Source organism: Apteryx mantelli, chromosome 7 (assembly GCF_036417845.1).
Source record: "Apteryx mantelli isolate bAptMan1 chromosome 7, bAptMan1.hap1, whole genome shotgun sequence".
NCBI lineage: Eukaryota > Metazoa > Chordata > Aves > Apterygiformes > Apterygidae > Apteryx > Apteryx mantelli.
Window position 1 is genome coordinate 33,366,099 of NC_089984.1, and position 16,554 is coordinate 33,382,652.

Consider the following 16,554-nt stretch of genomic DNA (forward strand, 5'->3'; position numbering starts at 1 on the left):
CTGTGGTGCGTATGTCCTGTATGCACACACAAACAGCCTAGCCCTGCAAGCATGTCCATTGATTCAGTGTGACTTCTTAGGCAATAGAGAGCAAGAATTAATTCTCTTTCTGCCCTGAGAGATACAAAGCCCAGTTATGAATGGCTATCGAAGACTCAGTCTGTTTCCTGCCTCTTACCTATCTTTTTTTAAGAAGTGTAATCTTATGACCACAGCAATGTCTGGATACAGATCTGTGTAACGGTAAGAAATACAGCTGTGGGTGTTGATTGTTTCCAAACCTGCTGATGTTTGTAGGTGCTGCAGGTGTTCTGCATCTCGGTGGGTCAGGGTAAGAAAATGTGGGTGGTGAGTGGGTGTATAACGAAATCACTGCACCCCCACTCTGCCAGCAGATTGCATCACACTCAAAATTAGACAAACAATCGACCGGCAGGGATGGCCATGGAGCCCAGCTGTGCTACCTGCTGACTAATTTCCCCTCCTTACACCGCTGTCTGATCCCTGCCATGGACTTTCTGCCTAGGTGAGCCCTGTGCCTTGGTTTGGAAGGAGCTCAAGGTGGCTTGAATGGCAAGAGGAAGTCCAAAGCTGGACTTCACGTCAAAGCTTTACAGCCACGCTGTTTCAAGGTGAGTGTAACAGCAGCAAGCAATTCTCTAGAATATGTGATGGTATAGAATAAAAGTGTGGGTAGCAGGGGGTGTTAACATGTTGGCAGGAATTTCCAGCTCTGTGAGAATGAACCACTGATAGCATCACCCATGCTGGGTCCCAGATCCTGCATTCCTTCTCTTGCCTGACACCCTGATGAAAGCAATGGGAATTGCCATTTGAGATAATGATTGCAGGATCAGGAGACACATGGCAGTTCCCTGCTTTTCTTATCCTGCTAGGGAGGTTTTGTCCCTCTCTCTGTCTCTCTGTCTCTTTCCACTGTTTGAAATATTTCATTCTGTGCTTGCAAAGTGTAAGAAGCCCCCACTGGAGAGCTGAAAGGTGTATATGGTCCCTGGTAACTCCCTGGACTTATAGGGAAAATGCTCTTCTGTTTTGTTTTCAGCGGTCAAATTGCATGAGAAGAAGCCCAAATCTGTGTAATGTTTTGCTACTGTTACTTGTAATTTTTGTGCATTTTGCTGAAGTTGTAGCTGTCCCTAGTTGCCTCTCATCCTTGTTGGTGTATGAGCAGCCACGGAGATGGCAGCGACGCAGCCCCCACAGGAGCTGCAGCACCCTCAGAGGGTCCCAGGGGCGCCCCAGGTCGACCGTCCCAGAAGTTCCCCCAAGCCCTTGACGTACGGACAAAACCTTGCCAGCTCCTGGCTGTCTTCTGTCCTTCCATCATTTAGATGACGGAAGTGTGAGTAGAATAGTCTTAGACTAATCTAAGCAATTTTTGGATGGTCTATAATTAGGAACAGCCTAGGAGGTGGGCTGTGTAGCACTGAGTGGGAAGGGGATCGAGGAGACCCTCTGCAGTAAGAAGTCCCCGAGATCCCCCTGTTAACACCTTTGAGACCCTGCTGTTGACAAGGCCTGGTACACATCACACACTGAAGAATTCTTATCAAGGGTGTTCTGCTGATTCAAACATCCATATGATTGCTGCTGCTCCCATTTTTATGCCTTGCTCAGACTTCCAGCAATACAAGCTCTGGATCTCCACAAGTTTAGGTACTCTGATTTTTTTCCCAGTGGATGGCAGAGTGAAATCATCTCTCCTTCTGTGCACCAAGAAGTGTGGGCCAGTGCTGGAGGACCTCCATGTACACTGGTTAGCCTCCAGCCTTTCTGCAAGCTGTGGTTTTGGTGATAGCAAAATACTTCCTCTCCACAGTGGGGCAGCTCTCCCCAGGTACCAGGCACCCTGAATTTAAGTGAGAAGGGTTGGTGTGAAGAACAGATGGCAGATTATTTAGAGACAATCCCAGAAACAGCCTAGGAGGCTGTTGCAGCTCTTTAAGTAACTTTGAGCACTAGCTGAACAATGAAATACTTCTTAATTTGCCACAGCGAATTTAAAGGTAATTGACGTATCAGTCATAGCCTAAATTTGAAAATCTGATCAAAGCTGCTAGCGATGGGAGGCCCACACACTGCCGTCCCTCGAGGCCATGTTTCCTTCGTACTCCTTGTGCTCAGTGTGCAGCAGGAGAAAGTCACAAGCTTGGCTGCTGACTGGGAGAGCAAACAGGAGCACAGCAGACCCGGGGCTGGGGTCATGTGCTTCCCTTCATGACAGACTCAACCTGTGCGATGACAAGCTGGATCCCGTTACGGAGACTGTCTGCTGAGGAGAGATGAAGGGGAAGGAGCAGGGGAGGTGTCTTGCTGCAAGGAAGGATGAGTTTGGCACCCAGCCTGGCTGCTCCAGCCTGTCTGATGGAGAAAGTCCAAGGTAAGCCCATGTGATGTCAGCCATGTCCACCCTAACCTACTGGTCTTGGGTCTCCTAGGTAAAAGGCACACTGCTGATCTTTGGGACGGTAATAGTCAAAGCAAAGTTACCCCTTAATCCCAGCTGCTCTCTAATGCTTAGTTGGAAGTAGTAACATAAACCTGCAGGGGATTTTGTGTGTCTATAGTATAGCAGAGGGAGAGTTTCTCCTACTCAGTTAGGAGAGAAATTGCTGAAGGATTTTACCCTGGGTCAGCCTAAAGGCCTGGAAATGGAAAATGAATTCAGCTTCAGTTAATAGCGATTCAAAGTTCACTTGTCCAGGAGTCTCAGTTCAGACCCTGGTGGATACACATCTCTGATGCAAAGAGCTCAGTTTCAGCTACAGCCTTACTGAAAACCTCAGCAGAGTGCCTGAGGCCAGAACGAACATGGGGAATTTCTAACTTCTGAAAGAGGTCCTTGCAGTTTAGGGTGAGCTTTAAACTGTTGCTGCTTGTGCAGTGCCTGTTATGCACAGAAATAACTTTGTTCTCATGGTCTTGGAAACTAAATCCTCATAAAACTTGTAGAAGACAGAAGAAAAACAGCAGGTTTTCTCTTTGTATTGGTTGTATCTCTGCCATTGGGCTGGCAGGAGACCTATGTATTCCCCCATTTCAAAACTCTTCACACCAAATTCAAGAGAAATAAAGAGAAGTTGGAGAGTGACGTCCCTGCAAGGTCAAGGGGATCCTAGGTCTGGGTGGAACTGCAACTACAGATACTGGTTTAACAGCTGCTAGTATCAAATGGGCTGTAGCCAAGGCAGATATCAATAGATACTCAACTTTCTTCCCCCTTTTCTGCATTGCCTAAGGATCCTGCCCATGCAGCGCTCCTGCTGCTGTCGTCTTAGGACTGCAGAGGCCTGAGTGTACTGACCGCAGAAGGACCAAGGGAACTGCTCTGACTGGGACCTGCCAAGAGTAAATCCTCCATGGTCCTGCCTCTGGCAGAGATATGCTGAAGCTGAAAACATGCTTCAAGTCTATCGGGCCAGCTGTGTGTGCGCCTCGTCCTCTGAGTGGCTGCAGTTGCAGTGAGGTGGGTTCTGGCTGTGTGGTGGCTTTAAGCAGAGACCATCGCTCCTGCTGTGAGGGCTGGGGAGATCACTGCCCTGCTAGACGAGGGCTAGTGGTGCGATCCTGCTGCCGTGAAAGGCGCAGAGCCTGGCCTGGGATCAGGAGGCCTGGGTCTCTGCCGCTAGCCTAGCGCACAATCGCAGCAGATGGCCGTGATTCCCGTTCTCTGTCTTCCTGACGTCTTTTTTTCTTCCCCATTTCTTCTCCGTAAGCACTTTGATCTTTGTGTGGATTCAGTGTAAAAGCCAAGTATTCCTGTACACCTTTCTTTTTCACTTACTGTTTCAAGCATCAGTTGCTTTGATGACATGTTACAAGTTTGTCTTTAAAATATCCAGTTACTTTATGGTTGGTGCTGTGAGTACGCAGGAAGATGTCCTTGTCAGCTTTTAAGTAGTTATAACTGTAAAATAGCTGCTTTCCCAGGGGAGTTACCAGCTCACCCATTAAAGGATGTGCTGCTTCTGCCTACTCATTTCACAGTGGTAAAAAGGCCAGTCTAAACTATAAAAACATGGTTTATTTGTAGTTACAATACAGCTAGTTTCTGATATGTTTTGACCATTACGTCTGAACATGGGACAGCCATATGATCCCTGCATTTTCACATTACGTATGTGGTTTTGTAGTTTTTAAGGAGGAACAATCTGATCCAGTTATTCCTCAGCCAAACCCCATTACTTGTACTTGACTAGAGCATTTTTTTTGATTTGAAGACATCAAGAGGGGGAAACTCCACCACTTCCTTTGGTAGTTTGTTCCAGTGGTTAATTGCCATCGCTACTAAAAATGTGAGTCTCATTTCTCACATGAACTTGTCTGATTTTTGCTTCCCAGCACTGCTTTTTTGTTCTGGTGTCCCCCTCTGTGTCCAGCAGAACCAGAGTGAGAGTGCCTCAAGTTCAACTTCTAGTAATTCTCCAAAATTCTGTGTACAACTGCAGCTTACTTTCTCCAGGAAAGTGGTGGACAAAATACTCCACACCAACTGGTGAGGAATAACCCTTTTGACTTGAAAGAATTGACCTCCATACTCTCTTCCATCTCTGCCTCTGATTTTGTGGCAATTTTATGCCTGCAGCTAATTAAGAGGGAATCCCCTGCTGGGGAAAAGAAACAAAAATAGAAAAATCCTTCTCAGAAATAGTCACTGTGTAGCTAATCAAGCTGGGATTGCATTGTTGGGAGGAACCTTTCATAAATCAGGCCCACAGTAACCCACAGCAAGAGCATCTTTAGTTCTGCAGAATAAGCTGGCTGACAGCATGCTGTACAGATGCAATCCAGTTCTTATGTGGTATAGCAAAAGAAAATGCCTTAATGGGGTTTAATTACTTTGTATATATATATATATATATATAAATCCTTTGCAATGTACATTTCAACTTAAAAAGCCTTGTAATTAATCATTGCTGTCACCAGAATCAAAGTCTTACATCAAGTCTGTCTCCACTTCCATATCCTTTCTTGAATTCTGTTTCAAACTGCATGGAAGAGAATAAAAAATATTAAGAACCAGGCGGAGAGAATTCCCATATCTCAATGTTTGTGCTGTGTGGTAATGATGCTGAAATTGCAAGCTGGAGCTATTAGCATTTAACAGCAAGGAAATATCAACACACAGTCACTGTTTGCTAATGGGCTTCAGTTCCCACTGACCTGTGCTCGCTGGAGAATTAATGGGATGGTATTTGACATGACAGTAGCGTGCTGTTTTGTAATCCAAAATGTCAGGGTCAAAACTTGCGACAGTCTACTCCTCTGGCTTATCTCTAAAGTGTCCAGCTGATACGAGTGCCTGAACCACCTGGAAATAAGGGAGTTGCAGCAAAATATTTAATGAGTATCCACCACAAGACAGGGTTTGTTTCTGCCTGTGTGGCCATCTCCTTCTGCACTGAGCTCAGTACATCAGGTTGCCTCCTGCCGCCCCTGATCCATGTCCACATGGCAGCCAGCAGAAATGACACTCACTGTAGCTTCTCCTAGTGTGTCCAAAATGATCTGATATAGGCCGACAGCTAAAACACACAGCGATAAGGATATATTCTAACTATCCTATCAGAACTGGATCCTGTCCAGTTCTGGACTGGAGAAACGTCTTCTATCCAAGTTCTGAATTTGCAGACAAAGAATGGAAGCTGGATAAAATTCCTGCTGTGAAAAATCGTAGGTGCTGATTCCCGACCTTAATTAAGTGCTTTGGGTTTGGGAGTTGTTTTGTTTTGTTTTTTACATGTCTATGTGCCTGTGTCTAGGTACAGCAGCTTGGAAGAATTCATGAATGTAAGGATCAACCTGCCAAATCGTTATCTGGTAAGCTAGAAAACTGTCTCATTTATGGCTGGAAGAAGGCATTTCCCACAGTAGTTTCAAGACTTTCTCTGCCTCGGGTGCCTGCATGGTCCCCATCACTGCCTGCCTTGAGCTCCTCCCTCTCTTAGATGTGTGATCTGTGGCTCCATGTTCCCACCTTCTTTCAGGCACTTACCACAATTTTTCCTTTGTCTTCTTAAATTCAGCTCTTTTTAGCTCTCTTAATTTCAGAGGCAGTGGAACTTGGGGTCCTTTCCACCCTCTGGGAGAGTAGCACAAGAGTCTTGCTGCTGTCGTTGACCAGTGCAGCTTGTCTTAAGAGAGACACTTGTGTGCTTGGTCACCAGTGTTGCCACTGCCTTTGAGCATGGGATTCCTCCTCTCTCTCTGCAGATCCTTGCCTGCATTCACAGGGGTGTTTGAAGATGCCTCTTAGTTCCTTTCTTGGTTATCTTGCTCCACAGTGGGAGGCAACAGTTTGTGAACTAGCCATTTTGAAAGGATAACACACTATATATTGTCCTCTGTTACAGGCAGTGCATCTCCAGCATCAAAGGTGGAGGATCACAGGTGGCTTTTTCAAACCTCAAGACCCCATTTTTACTGTTATGCACTATGGGGGATATTTGTATGCAGGAGACTAACTTAAATGTCAAGTGAAACATGAGCTGGGTATGTTCATGAGTGGCTCTGGAATACCCAGAGCGAGTCTCTTGCTGATTCATGCCGTGGGAAACGGAGAGGATCAGAGCAATACGGCCCCTGCGCCTCCCACCTCCTTGCGCTCCCCGAGTGCTTCCTGCTGAAGGCAGAGCGCCCTGTTCACTTGTGTTTGCAGCTGATCACCCCCTTTTTAAGGAAAACCTGATTGCATCAAAATCCAAAATGTGTCAGAGAGTGCAGCCATTGGCTGCCTCAGGCCTGTTCCTGGTTTCCAGCTCTTCCACGGGGTAAAATTGTGTCTTTGTCCTACTGTGCCTCATGAGGCTGCGCTTCCTGCAGGGAGGGACAATACCCTGTTGTTAAGGAATAAGCCCGTAGGGATGCGGCTGCGTGCTCACAACACCTTCTAGTACCAGGCCTGGGGCCTGATCCAAACTAGTAGAAAGCTGAGTGCTTAGATTAGGGCAGGATGCCTACCTGCAGCTCCTGGGGGGAGCAATTGCCCCCTGGTATCCCCACCATCTCTCTGTTGGAGGCTTCTGTCCCTGTAGCAAGAGCAGCAGAAGCAAACACATCTGTCCCTCACCTGATTTTGTTTTTTTTGTTTGTTTGTTTATTTTTACAGCCTGGGTATTATCTTAAAATAGAGAGTCTTATGCCAGCCAGAACTCAGGAGGCATGAAGTTTTATCTCTTTGGGTTTCAAGCTGCAGCATGGAAAGGGCAAAGTGGGTCTGAAGTGTGAGCTGGTCAAGCTGAGCCCTCTGAGAAATGAGAGTCTAACCTGTGTCAATCCGTAAAATCTCAGAATGGAATATCTCACCTGTCCCAAACTTCTTGTCACTCTGCCCTAGGCAAGGGCTGGAGGAGGACTTGTAGCTCTTGGCCCCCCTGCAATGAATGCTGTGCGGCTTTGGGCCACCCTGAGTAGAGATCTTGGGCAGGCAGTGGAAAGGGGGAACAGACACTTTTCCTGCCTTTGAGAACTACTGTGGGATATTTCCAATGTCTTCAGATGCCAAAATGTGCAAATAGTTCTCACATGGTCACCCCACTGTAGTGAGGGCAGTTTCTCCCTTCTCTAAACGCATCAGTAGAAAATGCACAGGCAGTGCTATTATGCCGACCAAGGTTGAGTCAAGCCGTCGTAGACCACCGTATGGGAAATATGTGCCCAGCTGTGCCTCTCCAGGCATGTCTCATCCTGCTACTGCACTTTTGTGGTTACAGCTTTCCTGTCCCTTTGTCTTCCCACCAGAAGAAGGAAGTGGACAAAGGGAATTCCCAGGGAACTCCATCCACTCCTCATCCCTTGCTGCCTTCCCTGTCTTTCTGTGGGAGTTTGTGTTCAGAGGTGTCACACCACCAGTATGTGCTTCCTAGTGGAAAACTTACATGCTGTGATGGTATTTGTGGCTGGTTAGCAGTGCACGACGTAGCAGAGGGTACAACTGTGATCCATGTAGCACAGGTGTAGCAAAGAGTCCCTGTCACCATGCTAAGTGCAATGCGAGGTACAGCCCCAGAAGCAGGCTGAACAATATCACAAATCTGGTTTATTCCTGGGAAAGCTTCAGGAGCTTGTTACAGGTAGTCAGTTCCCAGAGTTTACTAGGATTTAAAAAAAGAGCAGCAGCTTCAGCAGACTGTAGACTCAAGTGGTATGATGGGAATGCCACGGCTGTGCGGTGCCAGGTTTCTCTAATATTGACCTTCCTTGATGGAACAGCTTCAAAAGGCAAAGTTGTCTTGTGTGCCTCTAGGCCCCATGGGTTCAGGTGCCCAAGATTTTTTCAGATGAGTCCAAACAAAGATTTTTCTCTCCTTCACGGTCGATAAGAAATGTATTGTAAACAACTGAAAACCCTCAGTGATTCAACCACTGGCACATGTGTTTGATGTGCAGGCTCCCAGAGCAGCACCACTAAGGTGCCACACGGTGCTGCGTGCGAGATCAGCCTTCCCCGGTGGGAGCCTGCCCCTTGGACCACGCTCCTGCTACGCTGGCGCGACTCAGAGCTCCGGTTCTCGTGGGGCTCCTGGGAGGATCCTGGGGGCGCAGGAAAGGCAACGTGCGCGCCTGTACCACGCTCCTGGAGGAGGACAGTGGTGGGAACGAGAGCCCAGCGTTGGTCATGGAGGACCCCTTGGCCCTCCCCTTCTGAACAGGGCTTCCAGCAGCACTCCCGCCTGCCTACAGCCGCCCTGCACACTCATCTGCGAATGCCTGTGCCTTAGAAAAAAAGGAAATTGGAGCTCTTGTAAATCACAGCTTCCGTCAGACACACTGCGCCTCAGCTCCTGCTCCAGGGTGCTGTGCTGGTGCCTTCAAGTGGGCAGCAGTAGGGATGGGAGAATGACAGGAGCGCCATGGGACAAATGTTCTGGCGAGTGACAAATTGTTTCCCCATTCAACCGCAGCCACCTCCCCACCCCTTCTCCCCTGTGAGTTGAGGTCTGCCTACACAGATGCTTTGAGACCAGCCTGAATGCCCCTATTCTTAGCGTGCTAATGGGGTGGTGAGTTTGTACTGATGCACACTTTCTTCCCCTCGATTTCCAGATTTTCAGGCGTGCAGACCAAGAGCAGCATGGTGCTGCATGACTGAAGTGCCTGCTCACAAGCGATGAATAATAGACAGCCGAAGCTCACAGCCTGAAATCAGCGTTTTGCAAGAACCCCAGCACACGTTCACGCAGCAAGCATCTGCGGGGGTTTAAAAGATGAACACCCCTTGCTGATCTTCAGCCGGAAGTTACCGTCCCCACAGCGGAGCTAGAGGAACAGCGGATGCGATGCGCTGCAGCCCTGCCAGCACGCTGTCCCCGGCTCGGCTGGGCTGGCGCGAGGCCAACCTGCCGGCCAGGAGCACCTCCTTGCACCGGCTGCCCTGGGAGCGGGAGCCTCTGGCAAAGCAATGCAGCGCACAGCCAGGCCAGGCTGGAGATCCCTCATGAGCAATCCCTGTCCGAAGGGGCATTTCCCAGACAAAATTTGGGAAGGGTTAGGAGAAGGGCCTGGCTTCGATTTGGTTTTGGTTTTGTTAAGCAAAAGAGCCGTAATCAATCTCGAAATACCCCTTTCAAACACGACGCACCAGCCTCTTCCAGGCTCCCGAGCGCGCAGGGAGGAAGCCATGGGCAGAGAGGCTGAGCGTGGTGCCCTTGAACCCCAGGACCGGGGAGGCAGGGACCCAAGGCCCGTCTGCATTCGTGTCAGCCAGAGTGTCAACTGGAGTTACTTGAAAGTAAGCGCATATAGGAACAGCCTCTTTCCCATATGAGACCGCCCTTTCCCAGGAGCATAAGCTAAATGAAAGAAGACTTTGTCCATACCTACAAGGGTTTGCTGGTGTTTCAGTTTATTAGACTAGTAGATCTGTGCCAGCAAACCTGGCAGAGAGGCAGTTTCTGATGCAAAAGTTCCTGTGCAACAAACTGTTTGCCATATCTACAGAGGAAGTGAATTATGTCACTCAACTGGCTTTTTTCTGCCAGGAGAAAACTGCAGTGGAGACTAATAAGCGGCAGCATTGTATTGGGAAAAGTTTCCAGTACAAATCTGACTTGAGAGAAGCCAAGGAACTGCACTGGCTTAACTGTATTTGTTTAATAATACCAGCATAATTCATCGCTTTCAGGTACCGCTGAGATCTCAGATCATGCCCTTCTGCAGGACAAAGGTGAGCAAACGCATGGCAGGTTACCATTCAAAAAAAATTTTTTTTAACTCTCTCTCGACTATGTTTTTGAATAAGTGTCACTTTTGATATTATTTCAGTTTACTTCAGTTTAAAGCTATTTATGTATTTATAGGGGTAGCATATGTTACTCTCTTACTTTGACTGCAAACTGCAACCACTGCTGGGGCAGAAGGCAGCCGTCCCAGCCCGGAGCAGTTTGGTGCACAAAAGGAAACCTGTAACAAGCTGGAAGTGACGGGGAAGTTTTATTTTATAAAGATGCTCAAGTGGGCTATGCCATCAGAAGGATACAAAGTAGAAGCCACATCCTGCCGACTTGGCTAATCCATAAAAGAGCTTTCAGTGTTTTCCCTTGGAGTAAAAGCTTTAAGTTTTAATAAGCTGTAGTGTACTTTCACCGGATGTCATAAGCTGATACAAAGTTTAAATGGGGTTAAGTAAGTGGGAGCCTAGGAGAAACACACATAAGGAATGTAAATTATTTCTTCTCTTTTACAAGTTTATTTCCCTAGGATTATTTTGGGAAAAAAATAATTTTAATTCAAATGATTTTTTTTCTTCTCTGGATGATTCAGACATCAGTGGAGGGGGACAGCCCTGGAAGTAATCATAGGGCAACTGGAGCAGAAGGGACATGCAGTGAAAGTTGCATATAGAAAATTAATCAGGTCTATTTATTCAGGTTACATTTGCAGTGTAATAAATTTTAGGAAAGTTACCAAGTCGCACGCTTGTGTGCCTGAATGTGATCTGCAGAAGCCTATAAACCAAGGATTTGTAGGAAGAGGCCTTGCGAGGTGACCCCGTCCATCACCTGCCCCGGGGCAGGATCACTTCTGCATAAGTCTTTCCGGCCTGACTTCTGCTCAGCCTATTCCTGGAGCCCTCGGACGGTGGCGAATCAGCGCCCGCCGCGGCGAGCGAGCCCGGCGCCTGCGGTCGGCACCTCCGAGAAACTTCCCGGGTGTCGGCAGCAGATGTGCCTCGCTTCAGTTTGAACCTGTTGCTTCTTGGGTTACGGCTGGCGAAAGAGAAGGACTGTTTCACCCCCTTCCTCTTTGCCGCTCGTTGGCATGCTTGCAGGCTGATGTCGCTTCAGTCTTCTCTAGACAGCCAGCCCCAGCTGTTTCCTCTTTCCCCGCAGGCCAGTCCTGCTGCTAGATACACTGCAATGGACCCAAATATTGTGCAGAAAAACAGTATGCGGTGATATGCAGAGGACAGACCAAGGCCTAGGTCTACTTTTTGTTTGTTTTCTCTTTGCAAAGGTTGGCTAAAGAGTTCTTCAGGCATGGAGTGATGCCGTGCTCGTAATGGGGTAAGAGGGGGAGCTGCTAGTCTGCGTCGGGACCCACTTGCAGCCCTGGCTGTGCTGTGCCTGGGGACCCCAAGAGCACGCAGGGACCGTGCTTTGCTTTCCTCTGCTTCTGGCTGTGCTACAGAAAACAGAGGTGCAACACTTTTTACTGAATGTGATGATTTTGTTTGCTTGTGTCTATGTAGCCCACCAAAATGACTCAAAAATATACCAAGCTAAAAGCATGAATCGCTCCATTTAGAGCTTGAGAAGTCAATTCTGTACCCAGGAGCTGTACTTGCTCTCGGTGGAGCGGGCACGGTAACATGCGCTGTGCAGTGGATTATATTTATGTGATTATACCCTCTAGGCAACAGCCTGGTGCTCAAGAAATGAGTCAGTCAGCAAGACCAAGGCAGAGAGAATCAATCAGATTTAGTGATGATAAGATTAGCTTCCAAAAGATCTGCACCAAAGTAACCAGGATTTCTCCAAGATATGCTTGTCCTAACAGTCAATTAAACTGCAGAATAAAGAATATCTTCTGTCATTCGATGGCTCCCTGTAGTCTAAAGAAGCAGCAGCCACACAGAACGGGTAGAGATGGGCAGGAATAGCAGGGAGGTGCGAGTAAAAACCCAGCCAGGCTGATGATGACTGTGCTTGTCGGGGAGGATCTGCCTGTGTGGAAGAGGAGCAGGTTCCTGGGAAATACATCTGGGGAAAAGGAAGAGCGGGGACACGAGAAATGCGTGCGGGGGAACAGAAGCAGGAAGAGGAAAGAACAAATGAGAACTGGCGAGTTGATAAAAGAACAAAAGGGCTTTGTCTCACATTAAAGGCAGCTAACTATACAAATAATTTTCCCATGTAAGCAATCGCTGTGGCTACCCCAGGGGTATTATGTGGTTGCAAATAGGAAGACAAGTTCTTTACATTCATGACTGCTTCTCGCAAGGACTCCGTCGGTGTGGCTTGTGGTGCTCTGGGCCGTGTAAGGCAAGCGGAGAAATTCAGAGCTGATTGTGCAGATAGCTGGAATCCCTGTTTTAGAAATTGTCTGTCCATCTGTAAACGAAAGTAATCAGCTTGTGGAAGGGAAAGAACAGCTTCTAAAGGGAGGCAGGAGGCTTGATTTATTCCTCTTTCTCTGCTGTCAGTGGCCGTTGACAGCGGTCTGTGGCAATCGGTGGAGTCACGTAGGCATGGGTCAGGTGAAAAGCAGACATAGGTCTTATATTCACTTTCGGCCTGAGTTTCACAAGCGCTGAGTGCAGAAAACTCCCATTCAAGCCATTGCACTGTTTAACTCGATTCTGCCTGTAAGTCAGAAATGCATTTCAGCCCTTACATCTTGGAGTGCTTAACCAGCACAGGACAGCATCGTCATGTCTGCTTTCCAGAGAGGGAAACCGAGGCACAAAGCGTCTGAGACTTGCTCCAGGATTTGCAGTAGCAGAGCTGGGAATATAAACTAAGTCGGAGAGATGCCCAGGCCACCAGGAACCTAAATTCAGTTGGTTCTTCCTAACTGTATAGTTTGTGGCATGCAGTTTTGTCTAATTCTTTGGGAAAAGTCACTTATGATTATGGATTTGTTGCAGACTCCAGATTTTAAAGTTAAAAAATGTATGAACTTTTTATTGAAAATGCTTGAGCAGCTACTAATCTTTTTTTTTTTAGTGACAGTTTTCTGGGGAAAAGGTTCGAGTTCAGCAGCAAGTCCCACCTCTGGCGCCGACCAGCAAGGGGGAAGATCGTCATGCTGTGGAGTCCGTTTCGGATGCTGCATTTCACCCTCTAGAATCAGATTCTGACAGTGGGTTACTCTGCTGAGACTGAGGCAAACTCATAACGTGCAGTGTGTTAGTTCATGAGCCGATCTCTTTTGCTGGACTTTGTCAGCGAGATCAAGTCATGACATTGAGGGGATCTCAGCTTTACAATCTCATATTGGCATTGCTCGGCTGTCCTGAGCCCTGGATATAAATTTATCTTTCTTCCAGCTCACCATTTACCAGCACAAACTTATCTTGCTGCTCGTGCTACAAGTGTTTTGACATCAACCGCTCCAAAATTAGAAACTGAGGTTATGGAAAACTTAATAACATTTAAGAAGTGCGAAGCCGTCTTCTCCGCTGTCTCGTGCTGTGCGTTGTTCCTCGTCTGAAGAATTCCCTGTGCTTCACAGCCAGCTGGAGGTGCAGGGTCGGGACTGTGCCCGGGAGGGACGTGGTGCAGCTTAGCCCCCAGCTAGCACTCCAGACATTTAGGGTATTCCCTGTGTCCCGCCTCCCTCACAGATCCCACGCGTGACCCTTTCCTGCCATCCCCGCGGTCTCTGTGGCCTTTGCCTCCCCTTTGCACGGCCGAGGTTAAGGCTCAACCCTTTGGGGTGAAGAGCACGCCCGCAGCACCCAGCGCGGGGTCTCAGCTCAGGCAGCCCTAGTCCCAGGCACCTGGCTGATCCTGCTGCTTTTGCCTCCAAAGAACCGGTGTTCATTTATTTGCCTAAGCCCTTTCCAGAAGTCCATTTTCACTCTTTCCAAAAGGCAGCGTTTTGCTCTTTACTCTCTTACCTACGAGCAGAGGTTCAGCTTTATTCTGCCACTTTTTCCGACAGGAGCTGGGGCCGCCTCTCCTGACCTGCAACGGAAAAGTTTCTCCTCGTGGTACTGCGAACGGGCTGAAACAGGGAGCCTGGGGGAGGCGAAGGAGGAAGAGGGGAGGGGAGAAGGGAAGAGTGGAACAGGTTAAGGGAAACGCAGCCTGAGAGATGAGGCTCGAGAGCAGCCGATGAGAAAGCCCTCGGAAAAAGCCCAAGATGAAGGGGAAGGAGCCAGGGAGATCATCAAGGGGAAGCGGGAGGAGCAGCAGCAGCAGCAAGATGCTGCAGAACCCGGGTGGGAATGATGTGAAGCGGCTGCACGGAGGAGGGGGGTTTCCTACCTAAACCAGGGTGGTTTTCAAGTTGCACAACCGTCCCCGCTTACGAGAATCCAGGCCCTTTCTCCCTTCTTGCCGTGGGCACCTGCCAGATGAAGGAACTGTCTCAGGGCCTCCCACCGAGCGGGGGAAACCGCATGTTTCAGCGCCGCAGCCTGGACCCGCTCCCACCCTGGCTGCTCATCTGCTTCCAAGCGCGGCCACGTGTAAGGAAGCATTAATACTGCTGTTATTAGCATCGTCGTTTTCTTCTAATAAGAAGGTGGTCGTGAGTCACTCCATTAAGGAACAAACGCCAAGCTGTAATCTACTGACAGTCAGTTGTTTGGATATTCGGCACTAGATGTGTAAAGGGAGGAAGGTCAGCTGCAGGTCGGGGCAATCAGGGCAAACATCAGGTCTATCCCAGACAGTTTATTTTCTGGGCTGGTAAAATTCGCTCCCCTCCTTCAAACTTTTCAGCCAGGGGAAGCGTGGGGAAAAGCTCTCTTTCCCTTGCCTCCACATTCTGCTTGGGTTTCCCGAGAGGAACCGATGCTCCCGAGTGCCCGGCTGGTCCCCCCTTCCTCCAGGGAGAGGAGCGCATTAGCATCTGCCCGGCAGCTGCCGCTTCCCACCCGCCGGGCCGCGAGCAGGGGCCGTGGCCACGGTGAGCATGTGTGTGCTGCCTTCCCCACCTTTGAAAAGAAGAAGGGGGGGGGGATGGGATGAAAATTGGCCTGCCCATGGGATAACGTGAAGCGAAGGTTTTTGACACCACTGTGGCAACGCTTCTCATGGTGGAGATCTTCTGGTCATGGCAGAGACCGGACCGACGCGTGGGGACCTCCACCGCAGCAACGCGGATCTGGCTGGAGGCGATCGGCAGCTGCCCCCGACGGGTGGGTGCGGAGAAGGGAAAGAGCCGGGCCGCTGCGACGGCGGCAGCCAGGTGAAGGCAGCACCCACACTGAGCCGCCTCCGCGAACATCTGCGCTACCCACAAGCTCTTCTATTTTTGCTCTGTCTCATACCCCGATTGAGTCAGAGGAGGGGGGAGAGGGGTCAGGTTGGAAGGAGCGATCTGAGGGCTGCAGAGGGTTTGAAAGAGGAAGAGGAAGGAGGAGGTGCTGTGAAACTAGCTGTAGGCCTCCTTCCTATCGGCTTGCACATTTTCCTTGCACAGGCTCTTTTGCATGTCTCTGTTTCAACTGCCGGCAGGCTGAGGCAGGGATGGCACTTCCTGCCTGCTGCTGAGGTGAATGTGCCGTCAGGGCACCATCCGAATAAATAACACCCTGCTCTCGGGCAGCTCCGCTGTCATCTTTCCTGGTTGTTGTAGCCTGGGTCGGACCTTGTCCTTTTGCCTGTCTTCTTCCAGGATTTCCCGTTCTCTTTTTGGTCGTCTCTCAACTTACGTGCAAGGAAAGGACGAGTGCCAAATCTCCTAATATCTGTTTGCTGGGGTAGCGATTCTGGCCCGCGGTGCACAGCGAGCCTGTGGTGCCAGGCTCTTCGCAGGCCCCTCAGCTCGCAGTCTCACAGCAGGCAAGTGCGCTGCAGCGGAAGGGATGCAAGACCCCCAGCCAGCCGTGCCAGAGGCCGTTCTGGCGCAGGTGCCCCCCCCATCCCTGCCCCCTCCCGCGCAACGCTGACTAACGCCGCTGGGTCCCGCAGTGTCACCGGGGCCCCCCCTCGCCGTGCAGCGTGGCAAGGCCGCGGCAGCCCAAACGCGGCAGCGGGGGCGGGCAGGGCGGCCCGGGGGGGGGACGGGGACGGGGACGGGACCTGCCCAGCACTGCCTTCCTCCCCCGCGCCGCCTCCTCCTCCTCCTCCTCCGCCGGCGCACGTCCCGGCTCCGGCGCTAGCTGCGCGGGGCAGCGGTGATGACGGGGTGAGTCTCGGGCCGATGACTGGAGAATTTTTGCGGCGTTTTTCAGCTTCCTCTGCCTCCGAGCCTGACTAACGCAGCCTGCGCGGCGCCCCGGCCCCGGCCCCGGCCGCGGCCCCCACCGTCGCGTCGCGCCGCGCCGGGGAGGGGAGGGAGGGGAGGGGAGGGGGGGGGATCCCCCCGGGGGGCGGGGCGCCCGGCGGCGCGGGGCGGGGGGTGCCCATGTTTGGAGCG

General features: G+C 50.1%; 2 long non-coding RNA genes across 2 annotated transcripts; both read left to right on the plus strand.

Moving 5' to 3' along the window:
• Nucleotides 1-411: 411 nt before the first annotated feature.
• On the plus strand, nt 412-3,599 carry LOC136992478 (uncharacterized). Its single transcript, XR_010884751.1, has 3 exons — nt 412-632; nt 2,246-2,401; nt 3,261-3,599. It is a non-coding gene; the product is annotated as an uncharacterized lncRNA (long non-coding RNA).
• Nucleotides 3,600-9,076: 5,477 nt separating this feature from the next.
• Nucleotides 9,077-13,629, plus strand: LOC106495396 (uncharacterized). Its single transcript, XR_001294438.2, has 2 exons — nt 9,077-10,186; nt 13,188-13,629. It is a non-coding gene; the product is annotated as an uncharacterized lncRNA (long non-coding RNA).
• Nucleotides 13,630-16,554: the final 2,925 nt, after the last annotated feature.